Source organism: Stigmatopora argus, unplaced genomic scaffold (assembly GCF_051989625.1).
Source record: "Stigmatopora argus isolate UIUO_Sarg unplaced genomic scaffold, RoL_Sarg_1.0 HiC_scaffold_40, whole genome shotgun sequence".
Classification (NCBI taxonomy): Eukaryota; Metazoa; Chordata; class Actinopteri; order Syngnathiformes; family Syngnathidae; genus Stigmatopora; species Stigmatopora argus.
Genome location: NW_027520054.1, coordinates 454,509 through 479,686, shown reverse-complemented (window position 1 = coordinate 479,686; position 25,178 = coordinate 454,509). Strand labels below are relative to the sequence as shown.

The following is a 25,178-nucleotide window of genomic DNA, read 5'->3' as shown; positions in this document are numbered from 1 at the left end:
CATTAGCGAGCCGTCCGTCATTGCGACGAGCTGCGGACTAAATTTGAGCACTCGGCTGTGGTAAGGCCCTGCTCGATGCCATCTTGTGGATTGCTGACAAACCTTCTGTTGGGACCACGTCATAGGTGCAGACCCGCTTGGAGCAGTGAATTCGGACCAGTCGGTGGTGGAGCGTACGGTCACGCGACATCACCAGCTAACGTCGACCGTGGGCGTCCGCTTAGAGCAGGTGCAGGATTGCCTGCGGTTACCGTCGAACGAAACGTCGAGGGTTAGTAGTGTTTTTAGTTGTCATTTGTCTGAATGTGGGAACCCTGCTTGATGCCATCTTGTGGATTGTTGACAAACCATCTGTTGGGACCACGTCATAGGTGCAGACCCGCTTGAAGGAGCCAATCCGGCACCAGTCGGTGGTGCAGCGTACGGTCATGCAACTACATGACCAGCTAACGTCGACCGTGGGCGTCCGCTTGGAGCAGGTGCAGGATTGCCTGCGGTTACCGTCGAACGAAACGTCGAGGGTTAGTAGTGTTTTTAGTTGTCATTTGTCTGAATGTGGGAACCCTGCTTGATGCCATCTTGTGGATTGTTGACAAACCATCTGTTGGGACCACGTTATAGGTGCAGACCCGCTTGAAGGAGCCAATCCGGCACCAGTCGGTGGTGCAGCGTACGGTCATGCAACTACATGACCAGCTAACGTCGACCGTGGGCGTCCGCTTGGAGCAGGTGCAGGATTGCCTGCGGTTACCGTCGAACGAAACGTCGAGGGTTAGTAGTGTTTTTAGTTGTCATTTGTCTGAATGTGGGAACCCTGCTTGATGCCATCTTGTGGATTGTTGACAAACCATCTGTTGGGACCACGTCATAGGTGCAGACCCGCTTGAAGGAGCCAATCCGGCACCAGTCGGTGGTGCAGCGTACGGTCATGCAACTACATGACCAGCTAACGTCGACCGTGGGCGTCCGCTTGGAGCTGGTGCAGGATTGCCTGCGGTTACCGTCGAACGAAACGTCGAGGGTTAGTAGTGTTTTTAGTTGTCATTTGTCTGAATGTGGGAACCCTGCTTGATGCCATCTTGTGGATTGTTGACAAACCATCTGTTGGGACCACGTCATAGGTGCAGACCCGCTTGAAGGAGCCAATCCGGCACCAGTCGGTGGTGCAGCGTACGGTCATGCAACTACATGACCAGCTAACGTCGACCGTGGGCGTCCGCTTGGAGCAGGTGCAGGATTGCCTGCGGTTACCGTCGAACGAAACGTCGAGGGTTAGTAGTGTTTTTAGTTGTCATTTGTCTGAATGTGGGAACCCTGCTTGATGCCATCTTGTGGATTGTTGACAAACCATCTGTTGGGACCACGTCATAGGTGCAGACCCGCTTGAAGGAGCCAATCCGGCACCAGTCGGTGGTGCAGCGTACGGTCATGCAACTACATGACCAGCTAACGTCGACCGTGGGCGTCCGCTTGGAGCAGGTGCAGGATTGCCTGCGGTTACCGTCGAACGAAACGTCGAGGGTTAGTAGTGTTTTTAGTTGTCATTTGTCTGAATGTGGGAACCCTGCTTGATGCCATCTTGTGGATTGTTGACAAACCATCTGTTGGGACCACGTCATAGGTGCAGACCCGCTTGAAGGAGCCAATCCGGCACCAGTCGGTGGTGCAGCGTACGGTCATGCAACTACATGACCAGCTAACGTCGACCGTGGGCGTCCGCTTGGAGCAGGTGCAGGATTGCCTGCGGTTACCGTCGAACGAAACGTCGAGGGTTAGTAGTGTTTTTAGTTGTCATTTGTCTGAATGTGGGAACCCTGCTTGATGCCATCTTGTGGATTGTTGACAAACCATCTGTTAGGACCACGTCATAGGTGCAGACCCGCTTGGCAAAAAAAAATACAACACCAGTCGGTGCTGGAGCGTACGGTCATGCAACTACATGACCAGCTAACGTCGACCGTGGGCGTCCGCTTGGAGCAGGTCCAGGATTGCCTGCGGTTACCGTCGAACGAAACGTCGAGGGTTAGTAGTGTTTTTAGTTGTCATTTGTCTGAATGTGGGAACCCTGCTTGATGCCATCTTGTGGATTGTTGACAAACCATCTGTTGGGACCACGTCATAGGTGCAGACCCGCTTGGCAAAAAAAAATACAACACCAGTCGGTGCTGGAGCGTACGGTCATGCAACTACATGACCAGCTAACGTCGACCGTGGGCGTCCGCTTGGAGCAGGTCCAGGATTGCCTGCGGTTACCGTCGAACGAAACGTCGAGGGTTAGTAGTGGTTTTAGTTGTCATTTGTCTGAATGTGGGAACCCTGCTTGATTGATGACCTACTATGGACTGGAAAAATGACGCCATCTGACGTTCTCAGGCTCACAAGATGGTGGCGAAGTTGCAGCGCCAGTTTGCTACTCTGAAAAACAGGCAGAAGACGGAACTCCGGTCATTGTTTGAGGAACAATAACCTAAAATCCAAACTGGCGCACACGGGCGGAGGAGGTATGTCGTCGAGCATTAGAATTCGAATCCACTGGCTTAGACCTTCATTTCAAAGTCAAGTTGCGAAACCACTTCCGGATCCAATTCATCAAACATGGCTGAAAGTGCAAGATAGCCAGCCTCTCTGAACACAGCTCTGCATCAAACCAATCGAGCCAGGAGTGGAGTGGAGTGGAGTGTTGTGTTATGTCCGGTTGTTCTGGTGTTGCAATAAACTACACATGTGTGACCTCGGGTCATTTCCTGAAGCGCTGATGAAGTGTTTTGGGAAATGTGGGAGCGAACAGAGTTCCAGCAAGTCCAGGTACCCTAGGTTCTCCTCCTTTTGTTTCATCTCCTAAGGAATGTGCACCCCAACTAGCCTTTTTCTCTTTCGTTTTCTTCCGCAGGTATGACTTGGTGCTGTCATCTGACTCTCCCTCGCTGGACGGCTCAGCCCAATTGAGCATGGTGGCGACCGACGAGGTTGCCATCGTCACCATAATGTCATTGCCGCTCACACGGGCCCCGGTCGAGCAAGTCCACGAAGATTACCTGGGGGACCTTGTGACTTTGCTCCAGGTGATGCGTGATTCAACTGTCTCATCCTCTTTTGGCTCATGCGGGCGGGGGGGCAACAGCACCTGCATTGGACCACATGTTCATTAACATTGTTCTTTTTGCTTTAAGGATCTCATTGTTAAATTAGACGATGACATGGATCATTCTTTCCGGTTTTCCTGCTGTGTTTGCCAAGAGGACTTCCCGAGGTCTGTCTGGTCTGTCTGACCAGCATTGCATTCCATTCCATTCCATTCAGTGTGTCATTTTAAAACACCTTGATTTGATTTTTGTGTGCAGTTTCAAAGCGAGGTATGGCCTTCAAGCTCAATTCGGCTCATTTCCTGAAGCACTGATGAATGCTTTTGGGAAATGTAGGAGCGAGCAGAGTTCCAGCGAGTCCAGGTACCCTAGCTTCTCCTCCTTTTGTTTCATCTCCTAAGGAATGTGCACCCCAACAAGTCTTTTTCTCTTTCGTTTTGTTCCGCAGGTATGACTTGGTGCTGTCATCGGACTCTCCCTCGCTGGACGGCTCAGCCCAATTGAGCATGGTGGCGACCGACGAGGTTGCCGTCGTCACCATAATGTCCTTGCCGCTCACACGGGCCCCGGTCGAGCAAGTCCACGAAGATTACCTGGGGGACTTTGTGACTTTGCTCCAGGTGATGCGTGATTCAACTGTCTCATCCTCTTTTGGCTCATGCGGGCGGGGGGCAACAGCATCTGCATTGTACCACATGTTTATCAACATTGTTCTTTTTGGTTAAAAGGATCACGTTGTGACATTAGTGGATGTGACGGATCATTCGTTCATGTTTTCCTGCCGTCTTTGCCAAGAGGACTTCCCGAGGTCTGTCTGGGAAGAATTGACCAGCATTGCATTCCATTCCATTCCATTCAGTGTGTCATTTTAAAACACCTTGATTTGATTTTTGTGTGCAGTTTCAAAGCGAGGTATCTCCTTCATGCTCAATTCGGCTCATTTCCTGAAGCACTGATGAATGCTTTTGGGAAATGTAGGAGCGAGCAGAGTTCCAGCGAGTCCAGGTACCCTAGCTTCTCCTCCTTTTGTTTCATCTCCTAAGGAATGTGCACCCCAACAAGTCTTTTTCTCTTTCATTTTGTTCCGCAGGTATGACTTGGTGCTGTCATCCGACTCTCCCTCACTGGACGGCTCAGCCCAATTGAGCCTAATGATGACCAACGAGGTTGCCATCGTCACCATATTGTCATTGCCGCTCACACGGGCCCCGGTCGAGCAAGTCCACGAAGATTACGTGGGGGACTTTGTGACTTTGCTCCAGGTGATGCGTGATTCAACTGTCTCATCCTCTTTTGGCTCATGCGGGCAACAGCACCTGCATTGTACCACATGTTCATTAACATTGTTCTTTTTGGTTAAAGGATCTCATTGTGACATTGGTGGATGTGACGGATCATTCGTTCATGTTTTCCTGCTGTCTTTGCCAAGAGGACTCCCGAGGTCTGTCTGGGAAGAATTGACCAGCATTGCATTCCATTCCATTCCATTCAGTGTGTCATTTTAAAACACCTTGATTTGATTTTTGTGTGCAGTTTCAAAGCGAGGTATGGCCTTCAAGCTCAATTCGAGTCATTTCCTGAAGCCCTGATCAAGTATTTTGAGAAATGTGGGAGCGCGCAGAGTTCCAGCGAGTCCAGGTACCCTAGGTTCTCCTCCTTTTGTTTCATCTCCTAAGGAATGTGCACCCCAACAAGTCTTTTTCTCTTTTGTTTTCTTCCGCAGGTATGACTTGGTGCTCTCGTCCGACTCTCCCTCGCTGGACGGCTCAGCCCAATTGAGCATAGTGGAGACCGACGAGTTGTTCTGCATCACCAAATTATCTTTGACGCTCACACGGGCCACGGTCGAGCAGGTCAATAAATACGTGGGGGACCTCGTGACTTTGCTCCAGGTGATGCGTGATTCAACTGTCTCATCCTCTTTTGGCTCATGCAGGCGGGCGGGCAACAGCACCTGCATTGTACCACATTGTTATGATCGGGGGTCACGTTCCTCCGAAGTCCAAGCATGGCGACCACCTGCGAGTCACCTTGCCGCTGCCCTCGTTGTCTTTCTAGTTGGCTGTCGATCCGGATGGCCAATTCCACGAGCGCGTCGAGGGACCCTGGTTCCTCTCGGATCGCCAGCTCCTCCCGCATCTCCACATTCAGCCGTCGTGGAGGGAGGGCGGAGTCATTAAAGGCACTCTCGGCGGCTAAGATGCGGAATTCGACCCAGTCTTTTGCCACGCTCCGGACGCCTTGTCTGAGAGCTCTTAAGCGCCCACCGGCTGGTCGAAGATCTTTCGCATCTCTGCGGTCAATAAGTCGTAGGAGGTACAAATGCGGGAGCCCCTCTCCCATTCGGCGCTCGCCCAGGCTAGGGCCTCATCACGAAGGCAGCCGATCAGGTAAGCGATCTTGGCTCGGTCCGAGGTGTGGGTGAGGCTCGGTTGTTCAAACACCAACTGCCATTGAACCAGGAAGCGCCGGCATGCGCCGAGATCTCCACCGTAGGGGGGCCTTAGGTCCCTGTTGCGGCGATATCGGTGTTACCAGGGGAGCGGCTGGGGTTAGCTGTGCACTTGGTGAATGAGGCAAAGAATTGAGTAGTGCTCGTATGTCATCCAGGGGTCTCAGCCATGCTCGATACCTTAGAACAGAGGTACGCAATAGCTTGGGTATGCTGTTCCAAAGGGACTGCTCTGAAAGCGGTCACTCCAAACTTCCAAAAACTCCACAACGCCCATTTTGACAAGCTGGAGTCCATCGACGACTACCTGCAGAGGAAGAAGGGCAAGAAGATGGCACCTGCACCCGCCCAAGAGACCAAAGTGGCGAAGACCGCTCGCGTGTCCTTGTTCAGCCCGGCGCCCCACAGGAAGAAGAACGACGCCCAGTCCAAAAACAAGATGGCCGACAAAGGCAAAGATGTTGCCAAATTGGGTCGGAGGGGGCCTGGCCTGCGCCCGCGGGATCGTGCTGTTATGATCGGGGGTGGAAGAGCCCAAAGCAGGCGAGGGTGGGAGTCTGCTTCTCCAATCTTGATTAGAATGATCCAAGTGAAAGGCCAGGCACCAGAGGGGATGGCGTCGGGATGGCGTCGGCGTGTCGTTAGGCGTATCCGTGGTCGTGGAGGCCGAGCGTAGTCGGAATCCTGGGAGCAAAACAAGAGGTCTTAAATCAACGAAGGAAGGCGAGAAAATACAAGCAGGTACGTACCTCACTGTGAGCAGATCAGACGATCCCGCAGTGTGGTCCTGTTCTTGGTGGCCTTAAATACTCCTCACTGGCTAATGACTCACACCTGGCAGCCCTCGAGTCATTAGAGGCAGGGGTGTCAAACATACGGCCCGCGGGCCGGAACCGGCCCCCAAGGAGGTTCGATCAGGCCCGCAGGATCATTTGAAAGTGGAAAAAAATGCATCAAAGACATGGAATTCATATTCTTAATTCCCTGCAATTCACGGATTATCCGCTAAGGGGCGCACTCTTTCCATCAGAGTAGAAGACAAGCTGCATCACTGAGACAGAAACTTTCTTCATTACACATTTCAAATCACTCTCCTTAGTTTGTAAGGTGCACGCAAAGATTACATTTTGATTTTATATGCGTATGTGTAAGTGGTTTAAAAATTCCTTTCATTAAAAGTCTCTTTTAATCTTAAAGTGCATGACTATATTTTTCAGTACCAATTCAAGTTTTGTGCCTTTGTACAATCAGTGGGATCCGTTGCAATGCCTATTTGTGAATGATAAAAGTCAATTGCACATTTATCTAAGGAAATATGAGGTGTTTCATGAAAGGATAGTTCATTCCATTTCAATATTTTCCTAATGTTCTTGTGCTTCTTTACACCAAAACAAAGGAAAGACATGATATTTGGGTTATTTATAGCAGAGCATGGTATCATTTTAATGGTCCGGCCCACTTGACATCTCCCTAGGCCGCCGTATGTGGCCCACCATGCCAAATGACTTTGACAGCCCTGCATTAGAGGCAGGACCTGTGGTTGGGTGGCGGGCGCAACCAGCCACCAATCTCGTCTGGGGCCTGACACACATGTTTATGAACACATTGCTCGGGACATCCAAGCTGGCTTGGAGTGAAACTGCAGCACATTTTCAAAATAAGGGCTGGCGGAAAAGTTAGACACGGAGCAAAAATGTTCCACTGTGAGAGTGAAAGATCCACACCACAACAGACCGACACACACAAAAAACACACAAATAAAACCACATTATTCACCTTGACTACTGTCTATGTACATTGCTTACTGACACTGTCTATATTTCTATAGTGAAAAGGGCAGTAGTGACTGACGCGCGGGTGCATGTCAGGCTCAAAGCCTGACACCATTAGCAATCGACGATCATGTTTTTGTCTGCTACCAGTGACCGACCGAGACTATCCGGATCAGAGCCAAACTTTCTTCAGGTTTAGCGTTATCAAGGTAGTGTTTTAGTCGTGCCTTGTCTTTCTTGTCATTTGGATTCTTATGATTATTATTATCATTAATGTTGTAATAACAATAAAATCGGATTATCATCAATGCTTTTCTCAATTGTTGTCTTTTTTATGGTACAAATAAATACATAGTATTATTGTGTATTACTTTTTCAATGTCATTTGACTAAATTGCAAGATCAATCATCCATTCTGGTTAGTCGTAGTGATACATTGTGAAGTTGTTTGCAAACTCCCAACAAAACCGCTAGGAGGAGACGAAGAAGAGAAACACGAAGAAGAAGAAGAAGAAGAAGAAGAAGAAGAAGAAGAAGAAGAAGAAGAAGAAGAAGAAGAAGAAGAAGAAGAAGAAGAAGAAGAAGAAGAAGAAGTGGAAGCGTATAAATTTCCCCGGCAATCTTCGCGATAAGTCACGCTATCTATCGCCATGGCTTTGAGACTGACTGAAGTTTTTGAAGTCACCGTTAAGTGTGAAGGCTCCAACGACAGGTAATCTGAGAAAAAGCCTACTTTTTGAGGTCCTTATTGTTGTTTTAGCAAAGATAGTCAAGTTTTGACCTGTCAATTTAGTCCCCGGGGCTATTTTAAAGTTAAGAATTCTGTGTCTAAGTAATGGCGGTGACTATTCCCCGCATACCTGTCAACTTATACGTTTTCCCCTTATTTTATACGTTTTTTGATCATTTCAAATTGTGTACGCCGTATAACAACTTTTGTACGGGATTTTTTTTAAGTACGTTTTTTGTAAAACGGATCTCGTTTGACGCATTTCGGCTCTAATCCGGATCGTCTCGGTCACTGGTAGCAGACGAAAACGCCATCGTCAACTGCTAATATTGTCATGCTTTAAGCATGATATGCGCACACGCATTCCCCTTTCACACGAAACAGGAAATGATTAAATCATTTCCTGTTTCGTTATTTAAGCAGCTATGGGTCCGAATACATTCACGGTCGCGTCACGACAACGCGGCGCGACCATAACACTTGCACACGTGCACCCTATGTGAGTAAATATGTGCCGCGTTGCATTTGTACGGTTTTCTATTGCTTAATACGGGGGATTCCAATCATTAATACGGGGAGGAATTGGCCCAGGTTGACAGGTATGTACCCGGTAACCTTTCAATTTCTTGGACTATTTAACCGTTAAGAATTCTGTGTCTAGTTTAATTCTAGTCAAAGGTATTAGTAGACAACAAAATACTGACACATTTAACATTTGTGGCTGGTCAATTCGATGCCAATTTCAAAATACTACATGTCTGCAGAAGTTGCTTGTATCAACCCTGAAAACAGTCCTTTATACTTGCAGAAAAAAAAACCTCCGCATCACCATGGGACTTCAGCCGAGCACAAGTGATCCTCAAAAACACGTGAGTACAGCATTTTTTTTTCAAATCTATCAAAAATCCTGTGCTTTACTGTCTTCATGTTAAATAAAAGTGCCATGAGAAAAGTCTTCATTGTTGAGAATGAGTGACATTGCAACCTCAATTTAAACCATCCATGTCTTGTGGCCAAATTTGTGTTACACATGGAAATAGCATGTACAGACGCTCCCCTACTTACAAACGAAGGAGTTAGGTTCCGAGCGGTTGTTCATAAGTTGAATTAGTTGGTAAGTTGATTCAGTGCTATATTTTGTATTATCATTTATCTTTAAGGCCGATATAAGTATATTGAAGGTAAATATAAGTGCATTTGTATGTTTAAGGCTTGTATAAGTAACACGCATTGGTTTGTACTGAAAAAAAACATTTAATAAAATGGAGAGAATATGTACACTACTGTATAGAGAGAGAGAGAGAGAGAGAGAGAGATTTATGTATTAGAAACTGGCCGAAAGAAGCGATCTAACGACAATTGCACCGTTTTCTTCTTTTTTTCATCATAAATGATGCGGTAGCACTGTATGGCATCATTCAATTGATTTGCAAACTTTGTGCAACGTTCCATATTTGGGTCCTGCTGCTCCATCTTTCTGTTTATAAATGGTACCGACGGTCGGTGGAACGATTCAAGTTGTATTCCCGTGCAACGCTCACCACTTTCTCACGCGCATCAAGCTTCGTAATTATTGCCACTGGTTTCAAATGAAATGGCTTGCCTCTTCCTTGCATCTCCTTCACTAGAAGCCTTTCGCTTTTCACCAACCATATTGAATAATGGCTGCACGAGATATTTCATGATAAAAATGAAAAAGGTTCTTTGCGCACTGGAGATACGTCACGCACTTGCGCAACTTGCGCACTGCAACGAACTGGGCAGAGGAAGGTGGATGCTGGGTGAGCCGAGCGCTCTCAGCGCCAGGCGTCGTCGGTATTAGCGGCGGAAAGAAGCACTACTCGGAAAAAGGCGCGCAATACAAAATCGAACTTGCGAACATTTTTCAACATAAACGCAATTTGCAGACATGTTCGTATGTACCGTTGTTCGTAAGTCGAATGTTCGTAAGTAGGGGAGCGTCTGTACTGTATCATTATTATTTATTTTTAATCATTACTCAAACATTTTGCAAATAAAATTAGAATTCTTCTTGGACATAAAATGTGTGTTGGCTTTCTGGGAGTGGTAAGCAATGTGTCTATTGATTGACCTTTTCTTTTTGCTTTAAGGATCTCCTTGTTACATTAGCCGATGACACGGATCTGAAATTTGTTTTTGTTTCTGTCGGCCAGGCCATAGTGGGTGGAGTTTGCGATCTCGGCTGCCTCGGTACTGCTTTGGCCCGCCTACTAGCCAATCATAGTTTGTGAAAGCAATGACATGTCCCAGCCAGCAAAATGCTAATGCCTATGAAAAATCATTGTGGGGTTGCCAACTCGAAATCTGATTGGTTAAAAGCAACAGTCTAGTTGAATGCAGCAGAGCCCGCAAGAACTGATTGTGCAGGCTTTGAGGCAGATCTGATCTGGCAACAAATCATGGCTGAAATGTGATTGGTTAAATGCTTCAATATGAAAAGACACATCTGGAAGCAGTGCAACCAGGGGGAAAAGAAATGAAAGGAAGCTAACAGACCATTTGGAATAATAAGTACGTATTGATGGACAAAATAGAATATGATTCAGATATTTCTTAGGCCAGCAGAGAAGGCCTTGAAGGCCCTGACGGCCCGCCACTGTTTGAACATCAATGCATTGAAATGGATGGGAAGGTGGCCCCTACCAAGATGGCCGCCCTCAGGCGATCTGTACCAAGATGGCCGTCCTCGGGCCATCTTGGGTGGCGGCGAATGAACTGCCGTACCTCCCCTCCAACTTCAAAAGAAGAAGAAGAAGAAGAAGAAGAAGAAGAAGAAGAAGAAGAAGAAGAAGAAGAAGAAGAAGAAGAAGAAGAAGAAAAAATACACGAAGAAGATGTGTTCAAATATCAACCGGCATTCCACCGGCATTCAATGCTGCCGTGGAGATTGAACTACGTACTTAGTTGCTCCCCACAATGTCTTCTAACCAGCAGCCTGTCTTATCCCATGGCCACCATTTTAGTGAACTTCTTGAAGTCATCGTTAGGTGTCAAGACCGCAACGAAAGGTACGTACTATGAAGACCCGAATAATCGTATGCCTACGATTATTTTTTCAACTCAAATTTTCGCATGCCTACGATTCTTATTCGGGTGCCTACGATTCTTAATTTTTGCCTCAATTAAGTCCGTGCAGCAGCAACATTGTTCTATGTCATTAACTTTCTACGTGTCAAGCACACGTGCTGTTTTTACTAACGTACTAGTACTAGTAAGAACGTGCAATTGCCACTGGTAGAGTTGCAATACGTATACATCATTACAATGTATTGGTAGGCCTAATATATACGAGAGTTACGTTATACGCAATTCATTGCAGCAATTATTTGCAACTGTAATACAACTTTGCAACACGATTATCCGTTGTCTTGCTAGCATTAGTATTAGCATGGAGAAAAAATATAAAAAGTACACTTTAGAGGAGAAAGAGAAATTGGCCGATGTGGTAGAAAAAATACAAAGAGCTGCTGTAAGAGGTTGAGGAGAAGGCTAAATTAAAAAAAGAAATGGGATCCAAAGAGGAAAACATTTGTTCAGCCAACTGTACAATGGGGTTACTTGACAGTTGATTATTTCTTTACAGTAGCCTATGTCATCGATCATCATGACTTTAATTTGTAGTTAATTGTGGAATTTAAACATATTACCGGTATTTTGTTTCATGCTACTAGTAAACTGTTGATTAAAATAATAATGATTGTCCTTGTTATGATTTTATAATAAATATTCCATCATAGCTTTAATTCTATGCATCGAATCTGTTTAGACACTAATGATCTCGTGCCTACTAATATTCATTATTTTTGGAATTTTCCACTGCCTACTATTATTCCGGTGCCTACTATTATTACTAATTCATTTGGAATTTTCCACTCCCTACTATTATTCCAGTGCCTACTATTATTCGGGTCTTCATAGTACAGTGGTACCTCGAGATACGAGCTTAATCCGTTCCGGGACTGAGCTCGTATGACAAGTTACTCGTAACTCGAGGTAAAGTTTCCCATTGAAATGAATGGGAAACAATTTAATTCGTTCCAACTCTCTGAAAAAAACACCAGAAACAGGATATTGGATTGAAAAAAAATGTTTTATTTCTTATAATTCGCCATATATTGACAAAGTAATAAATAACGAGTGGTTTAATAGAAATAAAGTGTTTAATCTAACTAAAATTGGCCGGATTTCGCCGAGGGGAGAGGGGCTTCGTTTTTTTTTTTTTCCTCCACACAACGCACTCGTAAACAGAACAAACACTCCACCCTCACGTTCGCTATCGATGGGCTGTTTGCTGTCGTACTATTCCCTTCAAAATATTCCGAAAATGATGCACACAAATGTCCTCACAATCGGAGAACGCACGACCACTTGCCAACGAGCAGCAAGCAGTCTTATCAGCGATCGCCCCGCTGCTCATCTTCTTCTTCTTCTTCTTCTTCTTTTTCACCTCAGGCGCCTGAGGATTACCCTCAGCAGCGCTAGGGCTGCCACTGGAACACGGATAAGTTCATCCAGGGAGTTGCCCAAGCCGCGATGGTAGCGTTCGGTCATTAAGGCCGGACAGCGGAGCCATAAGTGTTCAGACGACTCTGTTTCCTCGTCGCACAGGCGGCAGCGATCCGAGTCGGATTTCTCATGGGAGCTACAGGGGCGCTGGCTAGCGGCTCCTTTTTAGCTTGTAGCATCTGTGTTCGCGTCCCATCGAACGGCGCCTATGATAGAGTTGCTACCGGGGATACTTTTGCGAGCACGAGTATACTTCATTACCCAGAAAGCCCTCTTTTCACCGCGCATGCGCGTTGTGCGTTTCCTGGTCTGAATAGCTCATCCGGTGCTCGTAAATATTGTTATACACGAAAGATATGCCAAAAAAAATGCCATGGCAACCTGGCTTGGTCGCATCACGAAACTTTGACCGCATCACGGGCGAATTATTCGATCGAAATTTCCCCCGTAAGACGAGCATTCCGTATGACGAACGGTCTTATGACGAGGTACCACTGTAATTGGATAAAGCCTACTTGTTGAGCTCCTTATTGTTGTTTTAGCAAAGAAAGTCAAGTTTTGACCTGTCAATTTAGGACAGTCAGCCGTTTGACAAACTCAGTCGTCACTTACGTAAACAAAACAAAACAAAAAGAATTAAAAAGTGATTAATGTCCATCTCTTTTAGATTTTGGATTATTAGTAATGGCGGTGGCTATTAACCGGTAACCGTTCAAATAGTCCCCGGGGCGATTTAGCCGTTAAGAATTCTGTGTCGGGGCTATTTAACCGTTAAGAATTCTGTGTCTAAGTAATGGCGGTGGCTATTAGCCGGCCGGTAACCGTTCAAATAGTCCCTGGGGAAAGTCTTACTTTCATGTGTGTAGAAGCAGTTAGTCTACAAACATGAAACACATGAAAGTAACACTTCGAAGTAAGTACAATCTTATTGAAATTGGATGTGTTATTGCCAATTGATAGATTTGAACATTAGGTGAATAGGGATTTAATCAAACATCAAACAAAACATTTCACACAACAAAGTGAAACGCAGACATGTTTTCCATTCACTTTCCATTCATTTATGGATTCAAATTCAAAACCACTAGTCAAAGAAAGGTATTAGTAGAGTACACAAAATACTGACACATTTAACATTTGTGGCTGGTCAATTCGATGCCAATTTCAAAATACTACATGTATAACTACACTATATGACATCTTGATATCATGTATAATAGGAATAATATTGTAATAGATTCTTTTCTATATCGCAGAGCACTATTGAATTTTTAAGCCAACAATCTATTTAGATAGAGAGTAGAGAGAAGTTATTCCTGTATCCACCCTGAAAACAGTCTTTGATACTTACAGAAAAGGACTTTTCCGCTTCACCATTGCATTTCAGCCGAGCACAAGTACTCCTCTAAAACACGTAAGTACAACATTTTTTTTTTTTAAAAATATATCAAAAATCCTGTGCTTTACTCTCTTCATGTTAAATAAGTGTCATGAGAAAAGTCTTCAAAGTTGAGAATGAATGAGTGACAGACATTACAGATACATGCAACCTCAAACCATCCATGTCTTGTTGCCAAATTTGTGTTACATATGGAAATACCATGTACTGTATCATTATTATTTATTTGTAATCATGACTCAAACATTTTGCAAATAAAAATAGAATTCTTCTTGGACATAAAATGTGTGTTGGCTTTATGGGAGTTGTAAGAAATGTGTCTATTGATTGACCTTTTCTTTTTGCTTTAAGGATCTCGTTGTGAGATTAGCCGATGACACGGATCATTCTTTCCTGTTTTCCCTCATTCTTTGCCAAGAGGACTTCTGTTGGGTTCAAACACCAGACATTTGTTTCACCAACCTGAAAAGAAGGAAATCACAGAGAATTTGAGTTAACTTTATTCAAAAAATGAGAGGTTCAGAGACTGTCACTGTCACAGCCCTCCAAAACACTCTGAAGAAAATCTCCCCTTGCCTATTCTCTTATTGTGTTTTGGGAGTGTCCAAGTTACAGGAAGTTTCAAGCTGATCACAGGAGAGATAGTTCTCTCCCAGTAACAAAAGGTTCTTTGATCATGACCATATGCCCCTTCGAGATAACATCTTTACAGTCTCCTGCAACTCTCACACAATGGCTCGAACAGACAGGCGTCGGCCCCCCTGGGTAGTTCCTCTTTGTTGAATAAGGTGAAACTTTCCAGGGCCCAAGACACTCTCATTCTATTAACTAACATTTCGACAGTCATACCAGAATCAGGATAACTTATATAAAATAATTCCAACATAACCCTCCTGTTTATCCAGATTCTGTTATAAAATATCATCACCCATAACCTCTTCTTTTCAGATTTTCACATTACAGGATCACAAAAATAACAGAAAAACATTACACTCAAAAGTCAACAAGGCATAGTGTTTAGCATCTGGGAACATGTCAGGCAGTCCTATGAACTGCATTTCCTCCTCATCCCCAGATGCGTCGGCGTCGTCGTCATCCCGTGGTTCGCCTCCAGATGTCAATAAGGCATACATTTCTGATTTGACTGGTTGTATAGCATTTGTTATTAACCTTTCACATAACGCACGAATACAGGGAATGCAACAACAGCCACAAGTTGTGAGAATGGCAGCATAAACAGCGATTGACATTAAAACTGATACAACCAACTGTTTGTATCTGCCAAACATGCTACCAAATTCGCCCCACATTGAGGTGTCGACTCCAGAATGTTCTTTCATCTTGCTGTTGAGGGATCGAAGGCCCTCCAGGGCCTTGGTTAAACTCCCGTCAGCTGCTGTGTTGTTAGGGATGAACGTGCAGCATTGGTCGCCAAAGATGGAGCACACGCCACCTTTCTCTGCCAGGAGCATGTCAACAGCAATTCTGTTCTGGAACGCCATCAGGAGGTCACCGACAACTGTTCATGGATGGCTGCAAACCCTTCCTCCGTCCTGTTCTGGAGTCGTGCAATTTGGTCAGCGAGTTTATACTCATCTGGTATGCTGCAGGGAACCCCGATGTTGTTGATGTAGGTTGGGTCCCCGTCTCCCCATCCAGGAGCGGACCGCTTGGCTCTGCCATTCCAGTGGTGAGGCAAGACGTTTCCTGCACTTGTTTTCCAACTCGAGTCTCTGTGGGCGGGGCGTTCAGATACGCCCAGGCTGTCACTGACAGTCCAGTCACTGTGATGTGGATGACAACAGCTTTCACTGTGGCTTCTGTATAGAGGTGCAAAGTCTATGGGAGGTCAGGGTTAAGTGAGGGGTGCTCGTGGCTGGTGAGTAGACGTCAGATGAGTTTCTTCACGGACAAGGGTTTTGACACCGTCCGACTTAGTCCACTCAGAGTCACCTGTCTCGAACTCTTGACCTGAATCGACTTTGACTTTTCAGCGATCTTTGCTGCTGTGGAGGTTGGTGAGTTGGGCCACGAATGGGTCTTCCCATCGTGGAGAGAACCAGGACTTCATTTTTATGACTCGGATCAGGATCCAGTCACCTGGCTACACCACCTCCTGCAAGATAGACAAAAAGATCACGGCACCTTACATGTTCTTTGGATAAGTTTCTCTCCTTCATCTTCCCATAAAGGAAGTTGAAATGGTCTTCCAATAACTATCTCAAAAAGTGTTAATCTCAAGCTAGTTCTACCAGTTGTTTTGCCATGTTTTGCACTATGCTGTTTGAAAAATGAGCTCCATTGTCACTCCAGATGATTCTGGAGATCCCATGTTCTTTACAGATCAATAAAATAACAAATTAAACAGTTCCTACAAAAATTTTAAAATAGGTATTTATACCTCTTCACCATACCTCCCCCCTGTTGAGACATTTATGGCTCAATTATGGAATACATTTTTGGTAGGTACGGTAGGCCTTTAGCTTTGTACAGTTCGTCTGCTGACTGTTCTTGAGATCGGCTCAGTTTTGTTGTTGTGTATGCTGTGCAGTAAGTGTTTGCGCTGCTGCTTTAGCTGCTGTGTTCTGTCGTTGTCTTCAACACGTGCTTAACATCCATCATTATGTTTGTGAAAATTTAAATACCTTATCAATCAAAATTAAACATGCTAGCTGATATTCTATTTTGAACACTGCTTCCTTGTTAAGATCAAAACCCATATTTGTTTTTTCCTCTTTCCTACAATTACACAAATTAACTAATCATACTAAGAATAGGAAAAATACAAAAAGCAAACCAGGCTGCTTTCTCCCCAGGAAAACAGCTTTCCCGTTCTCTGTAACAGTTTAGATTCACATCAATTAATATTCAGAAACAAAATGCACACATTTATAATTCTAAATAGAATTGAACCCAGTAAAATGTAACCACCCCTTGTTTGTCAGGGTCAATATTTTTAACATAATTGTATCTTTTAGAGCAATCAAAGCCCATTACTTTTAAAATGCATACTAATCAAGTCCCAAATTCATCTAACAATGTGTATTGCGTTGCATATTAACCTCAGTGTTTTCTTAATTCAAAATATCCCAAACTAGTAGTCTTATTATCAAATGTAACATTCCATTGTCTTCGGAGTTTGCCAATCATCTCCTATGAAACTTTCTCAATCAATATTTTTCAATAGTCAGGCATAAAATTAAATTCTAGTTACATTTCTATCCATTGTAGTTTCTCTTTTCTCTCTAATTGTTTACTTTAAAAATATGTAAGAAGATCTAGTCACAATTGTTTACTTTAACTATCTGTAAGAAGGTGTAGTCTCAATTGAAACGCTTTTTTTTATATGGAGACAATAAAACCAATATAAAAAGTTCCTCATGGCTTACAGCATTGCTCCCCGAGCAATAATCTTTCCAATCAATATTGGAGTGCTTGCCATTTTGTCTGATTACGTCAAAAATTTATCTTACCTGCCTCCTCATACGTTTCAACTGAGAGAACCTTCTTACAGAGCACAAAATGGATCCGCTATTTTCATGTCTGCTGGATTGGTCAGGAACATTTGCACTCTCATCCCGGGTTGCTCATCATGTTTCCTGTTGAGAAATGCAATCTCCCTCTGCCAACCCAAAATTAATGCGTTTCTTTTAAAGTTTTTTCTTTTATGCAGACATATGATTAGCCTCATCCTCCAATTCCAATCGTGTAGTTAATAATGGCGTTTGGTATATTCCACTAAATTAGATTTCCATTTTTTTTTTTTTTTCTTCGGAACGAAATATGGAAACTTTTGTCAATTCAGTCAATTATTCTGTTAACACAATTTGGATGCCATTATCACAATAAATCAATAGTACTTTGGAATTTGGTATCAAGCACTGTCTTTTCAGTGCTCCTAAATTTTGCATAGCAGATTTGTTTCTCCACTTCAAATTTCACGTTTGGAGTACTGCTGCTTTTACCATTAAAATTTCATTGAACTAAACAATTTTCCATAATTTTCATCAAAATTTGATTTCAAATTTCTAAATCATTTTCCACCTTGATATCTGATTGATTATATCTTGATGGTCGGCCAATTAGAAACACAAAAGACAAACAAACAATCATTCATGTTCACACTAATTTTCAAAAATCAGTGGTCTGCAATTTTTCATCACTGGTTAAGAGCCATCCCCAGTCTGGGGCTTCTTGGCAGCTAACCACCTTTTTGCTGTGCTATCAGCCTAATCATTCTCAAAAGAAATAGGTTAATGTTGTTTGGTTGACATCAACTGTTTGATGCTAATGCAATTAATATTCTAATCGTCATTAATATGAACCACGCTAAAGCATATTCCACCTGTGCCGGGCAAAACAAGGAATGTTTTCCTGTGCACCGAAAAACATTTCATGCCTCTTCCGTCCTAGGGAAATCATGCCTATCCTAAATCAATTATTTTATCTAAATTTACCTAATAATTTGGATAAATGCCATTTCTGCATTGTTTTCATGTTTGATATCATTAATAATTTGGATGATTCTTAATACTTAAGTCTAAATCGCAAATCACTCTCATATTTCTAAAACAAATAGTTAAAGCTCTGGCTGAATTCCTATCCGCTCTAAGAAGGCAGTTTTATTTAAAATAAGAGCCATTTTCTGTGCTCACTATTACCTCAATTACAATTTAGGCAAAATAACCTTTCACTAGGCATTTCCTAATATAAATTTTAGTGTTTAATAAAAGACCCATAATTTTTCACTAATATATCATAACACTATCAACTATCTCTGTCTCTCTTGTGGTAGTCTTTCCTGCCCTTTGTCTTTGGTGTGAAGGGAGCAGTAAACTGGATGGGCTTCTCCCCCCCCCCCCCCCCTCTCTCCTTTTGTTTGCAAAGAGTGTGCTTAGCTTAAGGGGGGTCCGCATCTGTGAAGGGGGGGCTTCACCACCTTTTTTATCTATCTATTCCCCTTACTTTTGTTAACCATTTGTTTTGCTACCTCCTGTTTTAGTCGTGCGCTATCATGTCGTCGCTGTGCGCGGGGAGGGTTGCCCCCGCATTCCCTGGCTATGTGGCCCTCTTTGCCGCACGACCAGCAGGCCCCCTTTCCCCCCCCTCGTCGTCGTGCTCCCCGCTTGCGTGTGGAGCCTCGCACGAGGAGAGCTGAAGAGGGACCACTGTTTTTTAACAGGCCTAATATAGTTATCTCTTCTCTTTTTTGTTTAGCTACTTTCTCAACCTCTTCTATTTGCCCTGCTATTCGCAACCACGCTTTGGTTTGATCATAACCTTGTTTTTGCATTTTACTTCGTTTTTTGTTACACGATTTTTCGATTTTTTTGTTGTAGTTCACGGATATCTTTTATTATTAGTCTACCGGTGAACCCATATTTTTTTACCCAATAACGCAAGGATTCCACCGCGTCGGGATCCTCTCTATGAACTATCTTCCAGTCTTTAGACGCAAGTTCCGAGAGGAATTCCTCTTTTTTACTTGTTTTACTTTGTACTTTACCCATTTTTGAATAAAATTTAGTCCCAGTGGGTCTTTGCACCTATAGTGCACTAACACTGGGTTTAGACAACAGGATGTCGATAAATTCCTTTAGTGGTAGACTCACTTCAACCTTTTCAGGCGGAGTTTCATGTCTACATACATCCACTAAAGGTCGACATTTGTCTCCTGTTGTTTGATATGAGATACAAATCACCAAATGGTAAAATGTATTTCCAAACACACTTTTTGCACGTTCACTCCTTTTAATTCGCAACCAAGGCTCCGCAAACCTTTACAGAGTTTAATTAGTCTTTTGCAACTAAGGGTGTCTGTTACGCCACGAATTTCTGGTTATTGTTTGTTCAATACAACTTGGACTCCGATATCCTTTACAGAGTTTAATTAGTCTTTTGCAACTAAGGGTGTCTGTTACGCCTGCGGATTTAATTTTACTTACAGAGTTTAATTAGTCTTTTCCAACTAAAGGGGTCTGTTACGCCTTCATTCATTCCTTTTTTCTCATTCATTCCTTTTTTAAATAAAATTTACTCACGATTCTCTGCGTCCTCGGTATCCCTTCAACCTTTGGACCCCAGCCCGTAAGGAAGAAACAGTCCTGGAAAAGGATCTTTATGCTGTGGCCACAGACTTTTCTGGATCTTGCTCACCCGCTGGGATCGTCCGGTATCTTGGAATCCGGCTCGAAGGACCAATTAAATGTTGGGTTCAAACACCAGACATTTGTTTCACCAACCTGAAAAGAAGGAAATCACAGAGAATTTGAGTTAACTTTATTCAAAAAATGAGAGGTTCAGAGACTGTCACTGTCACAGCCCTCCAAAACACTCTGAAGAAAATCTCCCCTTGCCTATTCTCTTATTGTGTTTTGGGAGTGTCCAAGTTACAGGAAGTTTCAAGCTGATCACAGGAGAGATAGTTCTCTCCCAGTAACAAAAGGTTCTTTGATCATGACCATATGCCCCTTCGAGATAACATCTTTACAGTCTCCTGCAACTCTCACACAATGGCTCGAACAGACAGGCGTCGGCCCCCCTGGGTAGTTCCTCTTTGTTGAATAAGGTGAAACTTTCCAGGGCCCAAGACACTCTCATTCTATTAACTAACATTTCGACAGTCATACCAGAATCAGGATAACTTGTATAAAATAATTCCAACAACTTCCAAAGGTCTGTCTGGGAAGAATTGACCAGCATTGCATTGCATTCCATTCCATTCCATTCCGTGTGTCGTTTTAAAACACATTTATTTGATTTTTGTGTGCAGTTTGAGAGAGAGACATGGCCTTCTTATGGGATTCGGGTCACTTCAAGAATGGCTGATGAAGTGTTTTGGGAAATGTGGGAGCGAGCAGAGTTCCAGCGAGTCCAGGTACCCTAGCTTCTCCTCCTTTTGTGTCATCTCCTCCTAAGGAATGTGCACCCCAACAAGTCTTTTTCTCTTTTGTTTTCTTCCGCAGGCATGACTTGGTGCTGTCGTTGGACCGCTCAGCCGAATTGAGCCTAGTGGAGAGCGACGAGTTGGGCAGCTTCACCAAATTGTCTTTGACGCTCACACGGGCCCCGCCCGGTCGAGCAAGTCAAAGAATACGTGGTGGACCTTGTGACTTTGCTCCAGGTGATGCGTGCAGGCACACAATGATAGCCTGGAGCTGCAATTGGACAAGACAAAAGAGGATTTAGAACAGGTGGGTGTTTATGTCCACTGTCAAGATACCAAATTGGAATGAACCTTTAACATTGCCCAGAGGATGAGGATGAGGATGAGGATGAGATTTTGTTAGGTTCATCCAATTGTACGTTTATCCTTAGGTATTTCCAATTCAGCTTTCAATAAAAAAAGGCATCTGTAGTCACATCACCATTTAATTCTTGCAAGAAGAGAATACATCCTCCCGCTCGTCCGGTCAAGATTATTCTGGCGAGCGGCATTATGTCCTGCCCATTTAAGGCCTCAAATCAAAACAATTACAAGGTTGTCGACTCGATCCAATTGCGTAAGCAAGAAACAAAACAATTCCAGAATCAAGCAAACCTAGCGTCAACCTAGCATCACAAATTAAAACAATATGCTTGATAGCCATCCGCTGAACCAACAACAATTAATAATAATAATAATCGGACATAGGCCATGTCGTCATTACCACAACACAAAAAGCCTACTTGTCATCACACGTCCTTCACAGATCTTCATTGCGAACTTGCATGTGGGGAAAGGGTTGAGGCGTAGCTTCCAGTAATCAGTCCTTGGAGCAACGACTCAATGTATTGTTTATGTCCTAGCAAACTTGTATCTCTCGCCTGGAGCCAGCTGTCCTGGAGAGCGACCTTGGAGTAAGCGTTTGTCTTCGTTGAAAGCACATTAATTCTAACTCTAACATAAAAGCGATCAACACATATATATATATATATTGTTTAATGTAGTTACACATTTAGGATGAGCATTACTACTCCTAATAAGCAAATATATTGATTAATATAGTAAGCATGTATATTATAAGTCTTTATATTCATTGCAAACACATTTATAATAATGATTACTCCAACAGATTTTGTTTCTAGTCCATGTCCTAATGTGCCATTAGAGGCTTTCTGAGAAGACCGAAGAGTTGGCGCGTCTGCGCTGGAAATCGAGAAGTCAAACCAGTTGGCTATCGCTAGTCTTAGACGTGCAGTTTTAGCACCTATCCCTAATTCCTTAACTCCGTCTGGTCCCGTCGAACAAACTCAGACAGTAGACCTTTTGTTCATTGTCATCGAGTTAACAACCATAGTTTTACTCCTACAGTGGTAATACTATATCCAAATGAAACAGCTACAACAAAATGAATGAGTCAAATGTCCTATTGGTCATTAGCGAGCCGTCCGTCATTGCGACGAGCTGCGGACTAAATTTGAGCACTCGGCTGTGGTAAGGCCCTGCTCGATGCCATCTTGTGGATTGCTGACAAACCTTCTGTTGGGACCACGTCATAGGTGCAGACCCGCTTGGAGCAGTGAATTCGGACCAGTCGGTGGTGGAGCGTACGGTCACGCGACATCACCAGCTAACGTCGACCGTGGGCGTCCGCTTAGAGCAGGTGCAGGATTGCCTGCGGTTACCGTCGAACGAAACGTCGAGGGTTAGTAGTGTTTTTAGTTGTCATTTGTCTGAATGTGGGAACCCTGCTTGATGCCATCTTGTGGATTGTTGACAAACCATCTGTTGGGACCACGTCATAGGTGCAGACCCGCTTGAAGGAGCCAATCCGGCACCAGTCGGTGGTGCAGCGTACGGTCATGCAACTACATGACCAGCTAACGTCGACCGTGGGCGTCCGCTTGGAGCAGGTGCAGGATTGCCTGCGGTTACCGTCGAACGAAACGTCGAGGGTTAGTAGTGTTTTTAGTTGTCATTTGTCTGAATGTGGGAACCCTGCTTGATGCCATCTTGTGGATTGTTGACAAACCATCTGTTGGGACCACGTTATAGGTGCAGACCCGCTTGAAGGAGCCAATCCGGCACCAGTCGGTGGTGCAGCGTACGGTCATGCAACTACATGACCAGCTAACGTCGACCGTGGGCGTCCGCTTGGAGCAGGTGCAGGATTGCCTGCGGTTACCGTCGAACGAAACGTCGAGGGTTAGTAGTGTTTTTAGTTGTCATTTGTCTGAATGTGGGAACCCTGCTTGATGCCATCTTGTGGATTGTTGACAAACCATCTGTTGGGACCACGTCATAGGTGCAGACCCGCTTGAAGGAGCCAATCCGGCACCAGTCGGTGGTGCAGCGTACGGTCATGCAACTACATGACCAGCTAACGTCGACCGTGGGCGTCCGCTTGGAGCTGGTGCAGGATTGCCTGCGGTTACCGTCGAACGAAACGTCGAGGGTTAGTAGTGTTTTTAGTTGTCATTTGTCTGAATGTGGGAACCCTGCTTGATGCCATCTTGTGGATTGTTGACAAACCATCTGTTGGGACCACGTCATAGGTGCAGACCCGCTTGAAGGAGCCAATCCGGCACCAGTCGGTGGTGCAGCGTACGGTCATGCAACTACATGACCAGCTAACGTCGACCGTGGGCGTCCGCTTGGAGCAGGTGCAGGATTGCCTGCGGTTACCGTCGAACGAAACGTCGAGGGTTAGTAGTGTTTTTAGTTGTCATTTGTCTGAATGTGGGAACCCTGCTTGATGCCATCTTGTGGATTGTTGACAAACCATCTGTTGGGACCACGTCATAGGTGCAGACCCGCTTGGCAAAAAAAAATACAACACCAGTCGGTGCTGGAGCGTACGGTCATGCAACTACATGACCAGCTAACGTCGACCGTGGGCGTCCGCTTGGAGCAGGTCCAGGATTGCCTGCGGTTACCGTCGAACGAAACGTCGAGGGTTAGTAGTGGTTTTAGTTGTCATTTGTCTGAATGTGGGAACCCTGCTTGATTGATGACCTACTATGGACTGGAAAAATGACGCCATCTGACGTTCTCAGGCTCACAAGATGGTGGCGAAGTTGCAGCGCCAGTTTGCTACTCTGAAAAACAGGCAGAAGACGGAACTCCGGTCATTGTTTGAGGAACAATAACCTAAAATCCAAACTGGCGCACACGGGCGGAGGAGGTATGTCGTCGAGCATTAGAATTCGAATCCACTGGCTTAGACCTTCATTTCAAAGTCAAGTTGCGAAACCACTTCCGGATCCAATTCATCAAACATGGCTGAAAGTGCAAGATAGCCAGCCTCTCTGAACACAGCTCTGCATCAAACCAATCGAGCCAGGAGTGGAGTGGAGTGGAGTGTTGTGTTATGTCCGGTTGTTCTGGTGTTGCAATAAACTACACATGTGTGACCTCGGGTCATTTCCTGAAGCGCTGATGAAGTGTTTTGGGAAATGTGGGAGCGAACAGAGTTCCAGCAAGTCCAGGTACCCTAGGTTCTCCTCCTTTTGTTTCATCTCCTAAGGAATGTGCACCCCAACTAGCCTTTTTCTCTTTCGTTTTCTTCCGCAGGTATGACTTGGTGCTGTCATCTGACTCTCCCTCGCTGGACGGCTCAGCCCAATTGAGCATGGTGGCGACCGACGAGGTTGCCATCGTCACCATAATGTCATTGCCGCTCACACGGGCCCCGGTCGAGCAAGTCCACGAAGATTACCTGGGGGACCTTGTGACTTTGCTCCAGGTGATGCGTGATTCAACTGTCTCATCCTCTTTTGGCTCATGCGGGCGGGGGGGCAACAGCACCTGCATTGGACCACATGTTCATTAACATTGTTCTTTTTGCTTTAAGGATCTCATTGTTAAATTAGACGATGACATGGATCATTCTTTCCGGTTTTCCTGCTGTGTTTGCCAAGAGGACTTCCCGAGGTCTGTCTGGTCTGTCTGACCAGCATTGCATTCCATTCCATTCCATTCAGTGTGTCATTTTAAAACACCTTGATTTGATTTTTGTGTGCAGTTTCAAAGCGAGGTATGGCCTTCAAGCTCAATTCGGCTCATTTCCTGAAGCACTGATGAATGCTTTTGGGAAATGTAGGAGCGAGCAGAGTTCCAGCGAGTCCAGGTACCCTAGCTTCTCCTCCTTTTGTTTCATCTCCTAAGGAATGTGCACCCCAACAAGTCTTTTTCTCTTTCGTTTTGTTCCGCAGGTATGACTTGGTGCTGTCATCGGACTCTCCCTCGCTGGACGGCTCAGCCCAATTGAGCATGGTGGCGACCGACGAGGTT

At 44.7% G+C, this 25,178-nt stretch overlaps 1 long non-coding RNA gene across 1 annotated transcript; it reads left to right on the top strand.

Annotated features, from left to right (window-relative positions):
- The first annotated feature begins 3,809 nt into the window (after positions 1-3,809).
- Positions 3,810-24,569, top strand: LOC144070357 (uncharacterized). The gene is made up of 3 exons (XR_013299224.1): positions 3,810-3,891; positions 3,984-4,088; positions 24,459-24,569. It is a non-coding gene; the product is annotated as an uncharacterized LOC144070357 (long non-coding RNA).
- Positions 24,570-25,178: the final 609 nt, after the last annotated feature.